The sequence below is a fragment of the Mauremys mutica genome, chromosome 2 (assembly GCF_020497125.1).
Source record: "Mauremys mutica isolate MM-2020 ecotype Southern chromosome 2, ASM2049712v1, whole genome shotgun sequence".
NCBI lineage: Eukaryota > Metazoa > Chordata > Testudines > Geoemydidae > Mauremys > Mauremys mutica.
The window spans coordinates 36,567,234-36,585,107 of NC_059073.1; the positions used below are offsets into that span (position 1 = coordinate 36,567,234).

The 17,874-nt window shown below is 42.4% G+C and overlaps 1 protein-coding gene across 2 annotated transcripts in view; it reads right to left on the bottom strand.

Annotated features, from left to right (window-relative positions):
* OXR1 (oxidation resistance 1) overlaps positions 1-14,155 on the bottom strand; it is a 556,965-nt gene extending 542,810 nt beyond the window's left edge. For both annotated transcript variants that reach the window (XM_045003186.1, XM_045003185.1), the window contains exon 1: positions 14,002-14,155. The gene's annotated coding sequence lies outside the window, so the exon portion shown is untranslated. The remainder of the gene's footprint in view (positions 1-14,001) is intronic.
* Positions 14,156-17,874: the final 3,719 nt, after the last annotated feature.

Here is a 17,874-nt window from a genome sequence, read left to right on the forward strand (position 1 = left end):
CCCTATGAAATACATTTACTCTTGAAAGAGGTATTGTTTCCTTATCCCTTGTATGTATTCTGGCTAGACACTGTTTATGTGCAGAGATTATGATGTGGTCAACTTCTCTTTGTTATACAATATGGGCTGACCTGAAAACACTCATTTAACTCAGCACTTCACTGAAACTTGAATCAGTGAACCAAAGATGAAAGATCAGCATTTTATACACGGTCCTTCAGCTCCATCAAGCACATCTAAAATATTATCACTGAAATGTCCAGTCTCATATCATATTTCAGAGTCAAACCAATTTGGCAAGATTACATTTGAATATTTTCTGGAACAAGCTTGCACTGCTAAAAGCCAGTTAAACTATGTTGCAGAGAGGCTATGTTGCGTGGAAACACTTCATATTTAAATATGGTTTATAGGGACTTGACACATTTAAAGAACACTAAAAAATTCTGTTCATGCCAACAAAATATATCAGTACCAAGCCTGAAACTTTATCTAGGGTTAATTCCAACTATTGCTGAGGTATCTCTATGTCTCTTATTGGCATAAAATAAAAGAGACACACATTTTAAAATAACTATACTTTTCCCATACCATTCATGAAGGTGATCACCTGGCTCTAGCCTACATCTAATCCAAGATGGTCTCTGTTAATGTTCTGTACCAAATGCTTCAGAGTAAGATGAAAATATTTTATCATGTGTGAAACACTGTTTTATGGAGGAGATGGAAGTTTCTTCAACTGATTATAAATTCAACTGGTGTCATGTAGTGTAGATTAGTAGCTCTTAATTGTTCTCCTACCTAGTGTAACTGCAGGTTATATTATTTATTTCTGTATCTAATTGCTTTTACATCCTGAGGCAGTGAGTTCCATGGGCTAATGATAAATTCTGTAAGGATTATTTCTTTGTGTTGCCTTTGAATTTTTTCCTTGTGGAATGGGACAAGTTAAAAATTGGCTTTCTATTTCACTTGTGTATTAGAAATTAGAGATGTGAAAGTCCCATCAAGCTATCTTGTCAATCCTCCAGAAGATTTTTCTCTAGAGTGTATATGTAACCTGTGGGCAGGCTAGAGTTCACTTCATTGCCCTTCTCCAGTGCCCAGAAAACCCAGCTCCCATAGAAAAGTACCTGGAGACCCAGAATTCAGTCTCAGGATTTTCAGCAAGGATTACACAGGATCAACCTCCCCACATTCAAGTCCTCAAAAGTACAAAAGGAATGAACTTAATTAAGTACCAACTTTATAAAATCTTATGATGACACACAATAAAATATAATAACTTAATTTTTACAACATAACATGGCTACTTTAAAATCCACATATATTATCTTCACAGTTATACATAAACATAAATAAAGAAAACAAATTAAAACTGAACAGGTTAGTCCCCACAGAAACACAGTGAGAAGAAACTCAGAGTTTCCAAAAGCTAAGGTAGAGTTCACCTGAGTCAGAATCTTTGATCACCAAAATCTATACAGTCTGCTGAGTCAAAAGCAACATCTTCCCTCCACTTGCTTGTCAGAATCTTTAGCTGGAATCCATGCAGACTCTTCCTCTGAAATCACTGTTAGCCAATCAGCTAACTGATTAAAAAAACCCACTCATTTAAGTATATGGGATTTAAAAAAAAACCTGTTATAAGAAAAATACAACATTGAGAATAACAAAATAAATGACTCTTCCTCATTATTACATTTAAAGAAAAGTTGGTGAATCATAATAGTTGAGACAATTTAACTAAAACAGCTTGGCTAAAATCAAACAACATTCAAAGTATGCAGTTCAAATAAAAAATAATTTTCCCTTTCTATAATTAATACTGCCAGGGCTTCCCTGTTGGAGCATTAACAATATACTCCTGAGGGAATTCTGAACCAGAATAAAAATTCTGTGCCAAAAAATTAAAAATTTGGTGCACAATATTTTAAAATTTTGCAAACTTCTGAAAATTTTATTTGTCAATATATAAATGTGGAGGCTCCAGCATGGCAGTGGGGAGCACAGACCACTGGCTGAACACAGGTAGGAGATCACCCTGCAGCCCCCAAGGCCCTGGGACAGCTGCATCCAACCTTGACACAGTGCAGGGGCTGGGCCTGCCCCAGAAACACCCTGGGGCCCTGCCCTCCACAGCAGGGGCACCAGGTGTGGGCAGGCAGGCTCAGCCCAGCAGGATCCAACTGTGGAGAGACTCAGTGTGTGGGGGGTCATGGTGGGGTGAGAGGGTTCTGTGTGGGCCAATCTGGATGCAGGCGGCTCAGTGAGAGATCTGGTTACAGAGGAGTTGAGAGGTTCTGGGTGCAGGGGCAACAGGACTCTTCAGGAGGGTCCAGGTGAAGGTGGTTGGGGCTCAGCAGGAGGGTCTGGATGTTGGGGAATGGGGCTCGGCAGAGGGGTATGGGTGTGGAGGACTCAGCGGTGGGGGGGCGTCCAGGTGCTGGGGGAGTGGGGCTTGGTGGGTGGGGGTCAGGTGCAACTGGCTGGGGCTCTTGAACCTGTTGAGCATACCCAAAACTACCACATCCAATTCCAGAACTTTTGAGTGTGGAAAACTAATTGTGCATCTTCCACACAACTCGTTTCTGCACCCCTCACTCCCAACAGATCTCTTACAAATGTATCTCCCTATTAGATACGTGGGTTACATATACTCAAGTGCTTTGATAAATCCATTCTAATTTTAAATGACTCAAGCTATGGGCTGCTACTATAACATAGAAGATACACTGTTACTCTGCAGTGTAACAGACTCTGTTAGGAAATTTTATTCAATTCCCCCTAAAATATGTAATTTGCTCAATTTCATCCCATTACTGCTAGTTACACCTAGAACTCTGTAATTTGTCAAACTCAGATCAAAACAGACTTTGGGGTTGTTGTTATTTTTTTGTCATTGGTTCACAGGCCCTGAAGTTTCAAGCCCCTCCCCCCACAACCCCCCCCCCCCCAAAACCAAAACCCTGCAAAAAACACGTAACTGCTTTTCAAATGGTGAGGTATATGTTGGGAAAATAACACCACGGGGCACAGACTATCCAATACGTTCTTGGACTGCATTGCAGACAACTTTTTATTTCAGAAGGTTGAAAAAGCTACTAGGGGGAAGCTGTTCTAGACTTGATTTTAACAAATAGGGAGGAACTCGTTGAGAATTTGAAAGTAGAAGGCAGCTTGGGTGAAAGTGATCATGAAATCATAGAGTTTGCAATTCTAAGGAAGGGTAAAAGGGAGTACAGCAAAATGGAGACAATGGATTTCAGGAAGGCAGATTTTGGTAAGCTCAGAGAGCTGATAGGTAAGGTCCCATGGGAATCAAGACTGAGGGGAAAAACAACTGAGGAGAGTTGGCAGTTTTTCAAAGGGACACTATTAAGGGCCCAAAAGCAAGCTATTCCACTGGGTAGGAAAGATAGAAAAGGATGAATTACAAAGGATGAATATAGGCAAACAACACAGGAATGCAGGGGCAAGATTAGAAAGGCAAAGGCACAAAATGAGCTCAAACTAGCTATGGGAATAAAGGGAAACAAGAAGACTTTTTATCAATACATTAGAAGCAAGAGGAAGACCAAGGACAGGGTAGGCCCACTGCTCAGTGAGGAGGGAGAAACAGTAACAGGAAACTTGGAAATGGCAGAGATGCTTAATGACTTCTTTGTTTCGGTCTTCACTGAGAAGTCTGAAGGAATGCCTAACATAGTGAATGCTTATGGGAAGGGGGTAGGTTTAGAAGATAAAATAAAAAAAGAACAAGTTAAAAATCACTTAGAAAAGTTAGATGCCTGCAAGTCACCAGGGCCTGATGAAATGCATTCTAGAATACTCAAGGAGCTAATAGAGGAGGTATCTGAGCCTCTAGCTATTATCTTTGGAAAATCATGGGAGATGGGAGAGATTCCAGAAGACTGGAAAAGGGCAAATATAGTGCCCATCTATAAAAAGGGAAATAAAAACAACCCAGGAAACTACAGACCAGTTAGTTTAACTTCAGTGCCAGGGAAGATAATGGGGCAAGTAATTAAGGAAATCATCTGCAAACACTTGGAAGGTGGTAAGGTGATAGGGAATAGCCAGCATGGATTTGTAAACAACAAATCGTATCAAACCAATCTGATGGCTTTCTTTGATAGGATAACAAGTCTTGTGGATAAGGGAGAAGCGGTGGATGTGGTATACCTAGATTTTAGTAAGGCATTTGATACGGTCTCGCATGATATTCTTATCAATAAACTAGGCAAATACAATTTAGATGGGGCTACTATAAGGTGGATGCATAACTGGCTGGATAACTGTACTCAGAGAGTAGTTGTTAATGGTTCCCAATCCTGCTGGAAAGGTATAACAAGTGGAGTTCCGCAGGGGTCTGTTTTGGGACCGGCTCTGTTCAATATCTTCATCAACGACTTAGATGTTGGCATAGAAAGTACGCTTATTAAGTTTGCAGATGATACCAAACTGGGAGGGAATGCAACTGCTTTGGAGGACAGGGTCATAATTCAAAATGATCTGGACAAATTGGAGAAATGGTCTGAGGTAAACCGGATGATGTTTAATAAAGACAAATGCAAAGTGCTCCACTTAGGAAGGAACAATCAGTTTCACACATACAGAATGGGAAGAGACTGTCTAGGAAGGAGTACGGCAGAAAGGGATCTAGGGGTTATAGTGGACCACAAGCTAAATATGAGTCAACAGTGTGATGCTGTTGCAAAAAAAGAGAACGTGATTCTGGGATGCATTAACAGGTGTGTTGTGAGCAAGACACGAGAAGTCATTCTTCCGCTCTACTCTGCACTGGTTAGGCCTCAACTGGAGTATTGTGTCCAGTTCTCAGCACCGCATTTCAAGAAAGACATGGAGAAATTGGAGAGGGTCCAGAGAAGAGCAACAAGAATGATTAAAGATCTTGAGAACATGACCTACGAAGGAAGGCTGAAAGAATTGGATTTGTTTAGTTTGGAAAAGAGAAGACTGAGGGCTTGGCTACACTTGCAAGTTGCAGCGCTGGTAGAGGCTTTCCAGCACTGCAATTAGTAACCGTCCACACCTGCAAGGCACATCCAGCGCTGCAACTCCCTGGCTGCAGCGCTGGCTGTACACCTGGCCAGGTTGGGGTGTAGCGATTGCAGCGCTGGTGATCCAGCGCTGCTCATCAAGTGTGGACACACACCAGTGCTTTTATTGGCCTCCAGGGAATAAGGAGATATCCCAGAATGCTTTTAACTAAATTACTTTCTTTGTTTTGTTATGCAGCCTCTCTTTGTTTTGTTGTGAACTCCGATCGGGAGCTCGTTGAACTGCTTATCTAAAAAACAAACACTGATCACAGCAAACAGGAACTATCTGTACCTGGCTGTGAATGATCAAATGAGAAGCAAGCAGTTTGCTTGACAGAGAAACAGCATTGGATGCAGGCTGTTTGCAATTAAGACTAAGGGTTCGCGAACATTTTGTGATTTTTCAATCCAGGGAAGCTAACACACAGTGTTGGCTCCAAAAATCCACTCACTCTATCTTCCCCGCTCCCTGTCACAGTACACCACCCTCCATCCCCCTCTTTTGAAAAGCACGTTGTTGCCACTTGAATCCTGGGATAGCTGCCCATAATGCAGCACTCCCAACAGCGCTGTAAATGCTGCAAATGTGGCCACACACCAGCGCTGGCCCTGCACAGCTGCATGACCAGCGCTGTAACTCCCAGCGCTGCAACTTTCAAGTGTAGCCAAGCCCTCCGAGGGGACATGATAGCAGTTTTCAGGTATCTAAAAGGGTGTCATCAGGAGGAGGGAGAAAACTTGTTCACCTTAGCCTCTAATGATAGAACAAGAAGCAATGGGCTTAAACTGCAGCAAGGGAGGTTTAGGTTGGACATTAGGAAAAAGTTCCTAACTGTCAGGGTAGTTAAACACTGGAATAAATTGCCTAGGGAGGTTGTGGAATCTCCATCTCTGGAGATATTTAAGAGTAGGTTAGATAAATGTCTATCAGGGATGGTCTAGACAGTATTTGGTCCTGCCATGAGGGCAGGGGACTGGACTCAATGACTTCTCGAGGTCCCTTCCAGTCCTAGAGTCTATGAATCTATGAATCATTGCAATCCTAATCCAATGGCAACATTTTGATTTGACAGTTTTACAAGGTTTAGAGGAAGCTCGGTCCAGTGGTTAGAGTGCCAGCCTGGGCTGTGGGGGACCCAGAATTAATTCCTGCTCTACCACAAACATCCAGTGTGACTCTGGGCAAGTCACTATCTTTGGGCTTCCGTTCTCCCATCTGCAAAATGGGAAAGCAGTACCCTTCCTCACAAGGGTAAAGTGAGCAGCCATATCTAGAGCTCTTCCCCCACCCCAGAATGGAAATATTGTGGGGGCTCTGCCCTGCATAAACTGATGCATTCTGGGGGAAGGCAGAAGAAAAAGTAGGACCCACAGGGACTGGAGTGACCACCCTGGGGCTGGGAGTGGGCCCCCGAGTGGCTGGAATGGGCCGGGGAGAAGGTAGGAAACCCTGGGACCTTCCTTCCCAGCCTGGAGTTGGTTCTTCCTCTCTCTCCCCACCAAGTCTCAGTACCTCCCCTCCTATCCTTCCATTCCCCATTTGCAGGGCTCTTCTGCCCCCTTGAATGTGATGATTGTGATGATTGTACTCCCCCCCAACTAGATATATACCTTACATAGATAGACAGACATAGGTTCAGCCATTAGGGATACAGGGGACACACCAGGTAATTCCTGCCATTTAACTTGTTCCATGCAATATTTTCCAACAAATTCAGATGGAACATAAAGTGTGTTGAACTGCAGTCTTTAAAATGTTAGCCCATATCTACACAGAGCAGAAGTAGTTGACAAAAACACACCTCTAGAGAATTCATAGGCACAGATAAAAGAGTGCTAAAGAAGTACTGCTAGGTCACAAAGTTTAACTTGAACCATCATCATCATCCACGATCCCTTGATTTGAGGATGATCTCTACCACAGATATACATATGAGTCCTGAGATGACTCAGGACTCCAGCGATGATTCAGAGTACTTTGTCACTTGATGCACATATATCATAGTGCTCTGGCTGAATATTTAATGTAAGCTTAACATGGAAAGCTCAGGGAACTTCGAAGTGCTACATATGAAGCCAGTAAAGCTTGTAAAAAACTCTATATACTAAATAGTTCAAGTTTATTTTTTGTTAACTAGCCGTTTGAGAGAAGGATCATTCAGTGTGTTGATATAAAATCTCTATTATATAGTTTTGAGGGAGGTGGTGGAGGAAGGAAAGAACCAAGGAGTTTCTTTATTGGCAAAAGAAAAAATAAAGTTACAAGTGAACAAAATGCAGCAATAAATATCATCCAGTAAAGCCCTGGGCATTAGAATTTCCTCTTGAAAGCCTTACATCAGGATTACGGATCTGCAGAATTAATTACAACTAACTCATTTCTAAGGAAGCAGGCTACTTAAAGGTTTAACTAACCTATAATGCTTAGCTTCCTTAAGGAGAGAATACCATTACTGTAAGTAGAATTGTAAGTCATTCCCAGGCTATCCTGGAAAACAAGAATCATTATCTTGTCCAATCCATCATTCTTTCATTTAGTCCTAAATCAACAGATTTCTTTTTCTTATTAAATCCAGCATACCCTTATAGCAGGCCATCTCAGTGGAGTTTAAAGATGTCTCCAAAACGAACGAGGGGGCTTGTGACAGGGTACCATCCCAGAACACATTCCCTCATGTCACAACATGGTCTTGCAGGTATCCCACACTCAGGTATCCCACATCCTGGTTCTCCCAATAACTCATCCACAGCCTGGAGTACTTAAAGTAATATCCTCTTCTTGGGGGTCCACATAAAGTGGTATTCATACTTGAATTCACTCAGAAAACCCAAACATTCAGATAAATGTGTCTTTAATTTGGAGCCTGTACACAACTTTCTAGAATACAAAGTGGGTAAGGGAATATCATATTGGACCAACTTCTGTTGGTGAAAGACCTGAAGCATTGCTCTGTGTAGCTCAAAAGCTTGTTTCTGTCACCAACTGTTGGTCCAGTAAAAGATATGGCTTCAGCCACCTTGTCTTTCTAATATCCAGGGAACAACATAGCTATAACAACACCACAAAAACAACTTTCTAGAGCACTTATCTTCTGCAACACAAGTTCTTTGACACAGAGCCATTTGGGAGGAGATGTTTTACATCCGATTAAAAAAAATATATATAAATACCTCAACACCACTTTTTGGTTCATATGAAAAAGCATTTCCAAGTAAAGCAGTGAAAGCTATCTGATATGTAATGAGAGATATTTTAACTTTCTCCTTATTTCACACAGATGAAGGCCCTCTACAACAGGGGAAAAAGACAAACCTAGAACTACAAGAAATGAGCGTAGCTAATTTTCTTACATAAAAATGCTGGGCCAGATCTTCATTCCCCATTCAAGTCACTCTAACAGGGCACCTGTTATCCTCTAGTGTAGGATAATTTCTGTCCAGTCTATGCTGGTTTAGGATGGGCCTTGCACTCCAGCAGTTCCTATCTAATGCAATATTCCCTAGGGGACTGCTACTGCCAGGAGAAGTCAGAGGGGTTCTTATTAGGCTACTTTTAATTATGCCAGAGACCGAGAACTGAGCCTCTATATCCCAGGATCAGGGAAGGAAAGTGTCTTAGCGCCATCTTTCTCCCCCTAAACTCTGGATTCTGTGTCCTAGTGCAACTTTGCTGCAACGGAGGATATGGCCTCCTATTTTTAGAGTCACAATAAACATACATGATTGAATCTATAAATCTTTGATAATGTACTGTAAAAAATTATTTTCCAAAGTTTCACATCCCTCCTCCATTCTATGTGTTCTATAGTCTCATATATTGTAAGTACACATCCAGTGGTGTCTTAGTATACTTCTGTTTTGGAATAACTTTCAGTGTGTATTCACAATTGGCTACAAAAGTATAAATCAAGGATTACTAGAGACAGTGTTATCTTCTGGTATTGCTATTGCATCATGTTGTGAAGGAACTGTAATTAATGCATTTCACCATTGTAAATGTCCTTTGGGAAAGACATGTCTAGAATTTGACTGAGATTTCCCTGCAACATTGAAATCATTACATAGTTCTATTAACGTTATTCTGTATCAACAATAAAGATTTTATTTGATTACTACCCCATTTAAACATGTGACCTGAATCTCATTTCTTTCCATCTTCTCTAGTCACGCACACTGATGCAAACCGAGTGTAACGTTACTACTCTGATCAGGTAGTATTTTACACTCATTACACAGAGATGTAAATAACTATACATGGTGCAAGGCACTAGAAAATTAGGCACAGAGGCAATTTTTTTAAATATATTTTTTGATATTTTTTTCTTATTCCTTCCACATGAACTGCTGTTAGACTGCTAGCAAGAATTGTTTGTATTCTAAATATATCTCAAATGCTTCCTGCCTTCATGCATCAGTGAGTCATCAATACATTATTTATCATAATACACAGTTAAAAGAATCAGCTGGAAAAACAAATCAATACTGAGTATGGAACTGTTTTAACATCTGCTAGCTTCTCCCAATGATGATAAATCACAAAGACTTGTTAGAAGCAAATTGCTGTAACCTCTGTTTAATATTCTTAATGCCAGTTAATGTATGTTCTTTGCTTCATAAATTGAAGTTTGCCAGAATCAATGTAAGACAATATGGTTCTGAGAGCAATACATCAAATACTATCCATACAACAGAAATACCGTCAGTAACACCCAAATAGAGATGCTTATGTAACAAATTGCCCCCGGCATGATAGAACTACTGGACTTTGGATCTATTAATTTTCTTCAGTACATGTGGATAAAATAATGCATATAATAAATAACAGCAGATAGCTTAAACAGTGTAAAACCTATACATCACATTGGGGCAGGCTGCAGAATGAGGAAGAAGAGCAGAGTGTAGTTAAAACAATAAGGAGTGTGAACTCGATGAGGTTACTGATGATTAAGGGAATGTCTAGGGCGCTTGTATTATGTACATTTGTCATAGGTTTATTCCCCACTTTGAACTTTAGCATTCACAAGATGGGGACCTGCATGAGCTCCTCGAAACTAATCCTAGTCTAGATCTGGTCCTGCTGCCACCAGTTACGTTTAAAGTGGATAACACACTGCCTGTTCCCCCAAAACTTTCCCTGGGGAACACAGATTCAAACCTGAATCTCAACACAAAGGGAAACAAACCATTTCCCTCCTCCCCTCTCCTAGGGCTTAGGAGAGATACCTGATTCAAACTCCTTGAATCAAACAAAGAGGGATTCCCTATCCCCCCTCCCTTTCCAGATTCAATCTCCCTGAATCTCAACACAAAGGGAAGCAGCCCACTTCCCCCCTCCCTCTCTCTCCTAGCCTCCTCCGGAGAGATACACACCGAGTCAACTCCGTGAATCAAACCCAGGAGGAACTCACTCTTCCCCCTCCCCTTCCCCTGAATTTCCACACGAGAAGGAATTAACCAAGTCCAAAGAAAAGAAAAGAATTTATTAAAAGAACAAAAAGAAAGTACACTATCTCTGTAATACCAGGATGGAACAATACACAGATTCTAACCTATAAACCTGGAGAGAATTCCCCCTCCCCCTTTCTTTCTCAGTAAAAGCAAAGTAACAGCAATAGAAATAAAGAGATTCCTTCAGCAAAACACACAATTGCAAAATGTAGAAATAAACTTATAATACTAGTATGCCTTTCTAATACTCACTAGACTGAATAGATGAAAAGTACTGCAGAAACCTGGGAGGACTTGATTAAGATGTCTGGACTCCCTTAACTCCCAAGAGAGACTCAACTCAAAACAAAGAACACAGAAAAAAACTTCCCTCCACAGAGATTTGAAATTATCTTGTCCCTGATTGGTCCTCTGGTCAGGTGTTCCTCAGGTACTGCTTGTTAACCCTTTACAGGTAAAAGAGACCTTAACCCTTAACTAACTGTTTATGACAACATTCATTTAATGTATTCTTGTCTTGTGATTATTATCTTGTGCCCAAACTTGTGCTAGCTGCTTTATGTTTGCATATTAAGGCAGGCTTATGCACTGAAAAACCTAGAATCTAGATAGACAACATGTAAATTCCCTTATCCCATTTTCCCAAAGTAATCCCACCAGAGCTGCACTCTTACCCTACTTGGATTTTCCTTTTGGGCTTCAGTGGGTTTTTTTTCCAATCCCAATTATGTTTCCCCAAGAATGTTGCAGACTGGCATCTCCTCTCCCGAGAGCTCCACTGCCTTCAGCAGTTGCACAGCAATGGAAGAGGGTCCTATTTAATTCATGAATCTTCATTTTGACACCATCATCCCACACTGACTGACAGTGGCTAAGGCAAAAGAAGGTGGGAACAGGGCCTGACCCTGAGCCAAACCAGCCTGGTGAATATAGAAGCCATTTGTATACACTTTGTCATTTGTAGAGCGCTAGAGGGAACATTTTCAAAGGCACAAAAGGCAGCTAAGCATCTAACTCCGATTGAAAGCCCGTGGGTGCTGGGCATCTGGCTCTCATCTTTGCCTTTGATAATCTCCCATTAGATTATTTGAATTAGCCTGTATCCCAGAGCTAGCAGAGGAATTTTAGAAAATGGGTCTTTCTGTTTCAGAAGTGATAGAAGGCTATGAAAAAGTTTACAAGAAAGCCCAAAGAAATTCTTCCTGACTTAGTATGCTGTGCTGCAAAGAATCTTCATGACATTGAAGAAGTGGTATCTCTGCTGTACACCTCAGTAACAAGGTGTAATGGGACACCATACTGAGCAGTGCATATTCCAGAACAGGGCCAAGTTTTTCAAATGACTCCAGTTTGCATGACTAACAACACGATTCACACAAACATACTGAGTAGTTAGGAATTCAATTACCCTACTGCCACCTACAAGGTTGGAGTTTGTGGGTACCCAAAAAGCATTCTGAATGTTTGGCCTCAACTATTGACAGGGCTAGCTAGCTTCCCATTACTAGTCTAGACTCAACATCTGCTCACTGAAGACTTAGGCAGAACATTTCCTAAGTCTTGAGTAAAAACTTCAGGCTACAGCTCACAATCGCTAGCATTTTTCATCTTCAAGTCACTTAACATCATTTGCTTTGTAATGACTTTATACTGGATAAATTTTGCTGTCATGTTATTAGCATGCTTATATAGGATAGGCCATTAGGCCTATTGTTTAGAACAGGGGTACGCAACCTATGGCATACATGCCGAAGGCGGCACGCGAGCTGATTTTCAGTGGCACTCACACTGCCTGGGTCCTGGCCACTGGTCCGGGGGGGCTCTGCATTTTAATTTAATTTTAAATGAAACTTCTTAAACATTTTTAAAACCTTGTTTACTTTACATACAACAACAGTTTAGTTATATATTATAGACTTATAGAAAGAGATCTTCTAAAAATGTTAAAATGTATGACTGGCACGCAAAACCTTAAATTAGAGTGAATAAATGAAGACTTGGCACGCCACTTCTGAAAGGTTGCCGACCCCTGGTTTAGAATCTGAATCACACAGAAAAAGTTTCGGTATTTTGACTAAAAGCTTAGTGGAGGACGGATGCGTGCACATCCCAGTTATTTCTGGCACAATTCTTAATGATTTCTCTTCTGCCCTGCCAGTACTGAATTCAACAATACATCATATTTGGCTCTCGCATGTTTATCAAAACACCGCAAAAGCATTAAAAGCTTTTCCTATCAGTCCAGGCAACCTATAATTTCAAAACTCAGCTTTTTTGTTTCTGAGTTCATGTGGTCTATTGTTTAGATCATTCAATGATATTTTCCCACTGCCTGTACCAAGTTCACACAATTTTATATACCTGCTGAGTGTATGCTTTTCTCTACATGCATTATTTTGCAAATATTCTTGGGCAAAACTCTCAGGAGCACTTAAATGTGTTAAAAGCCTAGGTCCCCATTTTCTAAATTAATTTAGGCACTTAGAAGGCTAAGTCTCATTGATTAATTTTTAAAGCTAGATGAAAGCCTAATGATGTAGGTAGGCACCTAGGTCCACCATTTAGGCACCATTCAGGAGTTGCCTAAACCCCATAGGTGCCACAGTCACTTAGGCATCTGTTGACCTTCTCAAAGTGCTGTCAGTAACCTACATGGCACTTAGTCATGGCCACAGAAACCAGGGCTCGTTCCTACGTGAAATTACAGACCCAACTACGAGAACATCTGCACCCACCATCTGTTGGCCCCCTAACTGAAACAGAATCCCCTGAGCACCTATTCAACATTTTCAAACTATGTGGTGGCATGTATATCTTGCAAGTGGGATCAGATCATGTAGGTGTTTTGGGAGAGCCACAAGCAGGCCATCCATGAGATGAGGGTCAGCAATGTGCCCTTTCAAAAGGGATGGGAGTGTAAAGGGAAATTTAGGATGAGCATGAGATAGCTCAGTCGGAGAGATAGAAGTGTTTGGTTTGGAGAGATATTTGAGTTTGACAAAGGTAGATGGTAGGTTTTAGGTTAGCTGGTGCAGGACAGGGATTAGATTAGTGGATCAATGAGTTAGCGAGGTACTTAGACAAGCTAAGAGAAGAGTGTAAGGAAGTGTTAGTTAGTCAGCTTGGATGAGGAAGGTGGAACCCAGATAAGTAGAGCTGGGAGGGCATCTCCAGGGAGAGCTGAATTAGGACTAGGGAGTGAGGAGGGTTGTTTAACATCTTTATGAATGACCTGGATGTAGGAATAGAGAGCATGCTGATCATATCTGCAAATGACACAAAGCTATGGTGAGGGTGGGAGGGTTGCCAACACATTGGAGGATAGAGTTAAGATTCAGGCTATGTCTACACTACTGCAGTAAGTTGACCTACGCTACGCAACTCCAGCTACATGACCAATGTAGCTGGAGTTGACGTACCTTAGGTCAAATTACTGCAAGGTCTACACCGTGCGGGGTCGATAGGAGAAAATCTCCCATCTACTTACCTTACTCTTCTGGTCGGGGGTAGAGTATAGTGGTCGACTGGAGAGCGATTTGCAGTCGATTTGGCGGGTCTTTACTAGAGTCGCTAAATTGACCGCTGGTGACTCGATCTCAGAGCGTTGATCCCAGCTGTAGCATAGACCTGCAGAAAATGGGCTATAGACAACAAAATGAAATTCAACAAAGACAACTGTAAGGTGCTACACTTAGGGAATTAAAAATCAAATGTACAAATACAGAATGGGGGATAACTAGCTTGGCAGCAGTATTGCTGAGACGGATCTGGGAGTTGGGGTGGACCACAACCTCAACATGAGTCAGCAATGCGATATTGTTGCAAAAAAATCAAATGCAATTTTAGTTGCATTAATAGAGGCATAGCATGCAAGTGATGGGAGGTGATAGTACCACTCTACTTGGCATTGGTTAGGCCTCACCTGGAGTACTGTGTGCAATTTTGGTCACTAAAGTGTAGAAAGGATGTGGAGAAACTGGAAAGGATCCAGTCCAGGGAAGTGACAAAGATGATCAAAGGAATGGAATGCAAGCCATATGAGCAAAGGCTGAAGGAAGTGGGTATGTTTAGTTTGGAAAAGAGGTGATTAAGGGGGGACATGATAGCTGTCTTCAAATACCTGCAAGGCTGCCATAAAAAGATGGGAAAAGTTGCTCTCTCTTGCCACAGAGGGCAGGACAAGATGCAGTGGGTTCAAACAACAGCATAGCAGACTTAGATTTAATCTCAGGAAAAACTTCCTAACTGTAATAACCGTAGGGCAATGGAACAGACTGCCGAGGGAGGTTATGGAAGCTCCTTCACTGGAGGGCTTCAAAAGGGGGCTGGATAGCCATCTGTCTGGGATGGTTTATACCAACAAATCCTGCATCTTGGCAGGGGGTTAGACTAGATGATCCTTGTGGTCCCTTCTAACCCTATGATTCTATGAACAATGGGTGGAAGAAGGAAGGGAGCTGTGCAGGGAGTGGGGAGGCCAGAAAGAAGAAAATTATGTGGAATAACTATATGCTTCTGTTCCTCATGGAGATGGAGAAGGCTGGACAAAAAGAGGCAGCGGCTGCAGCGTGTGAATTGGAAGTGCTGTCTGAGCCAGAGGTAGTGAGATGATGTCCGTACTCCACACCCTTACCCCTACAAGCCTTGTAGCAACTTCCTCAGGCTACTTGAGCAGGTCTGCACACAGGGATATAGACTGACCCAGAAACTCTTCCAAAACCTTTGGAACGTGCTCAACAATAAATTCTGCATCGTTGCACACTGGAAACACCCACTCGGTGCCTGTCAGGGTTCCACTGCCCTGGGAATACTGTCTACTGGATCTGAGGGCACTCCTGTGACACACCCTTTACTATGCTGATTTCCCAATGCATAGATACATGCTACAGAGGAACATGCAGGAGTTTTATAGGTGCTGTATAGTATGGTGAGGAACTCATGTAATCATCCACAATCAATGGCAGAAACAGGAAAACTACAGACAAATTGCCTGCTAGCAAGGAGGAAACTGAATTGAACTCTGAGCGAATCCCTGTGCTTCACTGCAGTATGGCTGTAATCCAATCATCCAACTAGTGGTGCTTGAACTATTGACTCAGGCATGAGTGATGTGTAATTGAGATGGCGTAGGCTACTTCTACGCTGGATGGGCAGAGGGGTGGATGGCTACGTGAGTATCTGGGAGTGGAGGGTGGTGACTGGGCCGTTTGCGGGGCTTTCGGGAGGTGCTGACATGCTAATGTTCCGGAGGTACCTGCATTTCTAAAGGGATATGTACCACTGTTGAAACAGGTCATGCTGAACATACATCTTAATGGCTGCACACTACATCACACCAGCAGGGCAAATTTGCTGCACCTGTGGTAAGTGTCCACCCCCCTGATCCCACTCCCATTATGGCAGCTGCTGAGGTGGAGGAGGCTGCAAGCTGCAGGAGATGCCTCTGTCCCCACTGTATAGCCTCCATCCCGTTCACACACAGGAGTACCATGCAGGGCCCTCTCAGCCTGCTCCCAGAGCAGCTGCCACATCTTTTTGAGATCCTCTCCCATGCCTGCCTTCAGCATTCACCTGGTCCCTGTGTTGCTCCCATTGCCTGTCCTGGTTAGACAGAGAGTTCTGACATAGAGGTGCCAGTTACAATTGTGTCATGCTTGGCCATGAATAGGTCGATTTGTTCCACCTCGTTGTTAGAAAAGTTTGCTCCCAGCCAAGTCAGCCTGCACCTTCTCCACAGAAGGGAGCAGAGCTGCCCTGAGCTGCTGGACTCTTTGCTCCCTCTTCTCCCCACCCTCCTATGAGAGTGGTGTCAGGTTGCTGAGGGATGAGAGAGAGAGCTCTGCCTGCTTCCTGCAGCAGCCCTTATTGGCTGCTCTTCCACAGGAGGTGGGTGCATGGGAATAGTAGCCCATCAGAGGGGTTTTTCCCCCAGGCTGTACTTAAAATATGCACCTTCAACAACATGGCTCACTTCTTAGAAGTTTGATCTGCCAGGTCTGCGTACCTCTCCACTGTCCCGCTTCTAGCTCCAATTTTTAAATTTGTTTTGTGGTCCCACATTGCCCTTGCAATGTCCTGCTGCAAGAAATGGGTGAAAAGACAGTCATAGGACAAAGAAGGGTTAGTGGGTTAAAGAGTGTTGTAATGATACATAAAGCCAGTGTCTTGATAGGGTCCATAATCTGTAATCCACTAACTGTCCTTTGTCCAACGACTGTAGTGGTGTTAATTGCCCACTTCATCTTGAATGGCTGACCCCTTCGCTGGAGATGTCCCTTACTGGGGGTTCTGCAGCCCTGGCTTGTCATTGGTCCAGTGGATTGCTTATCCCAGTGATTCTCAACCAGGGCTACACATGCCCCTGAGGGTATGCAAAGGTCTTCCAGGAAATACATCAACTCATCTAGATATTTGCCTAGTTTTACAATAGGCTATATAAAAAGCACTAGCAATGTCAGTACAAACTAAAATTTCATATTGACAATGACTTGTTTATACTGCTCTATATACTATACACTGAAATATAAGTACAATATTTACATTCCAGTTGATTTATTTTATAATTATATGGTAAAAGTGAGAAAGTAAGCAACTTTTCAATAACAGTGTTCTGTGACACTTTTGTATTTTTATGTTGGATTGTGTAAGCAAGCAGTTTTTAAGTGAGGTGTAACTTGGGGTTACGTGAGACAAATCAGACTCCTGAAAGGGATATTGTAGTCTGGAAAGGTTGAGAGCCACTGGCTTATCCAGATCACTTCATACAGAAACTTCCCAACTAGCCTCAGCAGGGGTTTCTAGTTCATTCTGTTCCCACCCCTGACTCCATGAATCCTGGGAAATGGTGTCAGAGGGTTCTGGTAGCCATCATAGTTGTAGTTCTTTTGGTAAAACTCCCAAGAGGGCTCCAGCAGCTGGCAAAGTCCAAGTAGGAAGTACACTTGATTTTACTGATCTTGGATAACATCAAAAGCAGCATGTGAGTTTACCAGCATGAAGTATATCACCCATACATTAGACTGAAATTCTCCCCTGTAGTGAAAATATGCTGTGCTGGCAAACCACACACATGTTTATTACATTTACTCCTGGCTTAAGGTAAAGCAATGCTCAGGTTATTGATTAAGCACAGACTAGGCAATAGCGCACGTAGCCCCTCCAATAGCTCACGTAGCCCCTTCACCAATTATGATATATTGCACAAAGGGAGATGGCTATGGGTGAACCAATCAATATGTTACAAGTAACTGTGATCTCATGCTCTTTGTTCTAATTACTAATAAAAACCCAGCTCAAGAGAGCTCGGGACGCCTGCTTAACAAACCTCTTGACTCCGCGTCTCCTTGATCCCAACATCTGG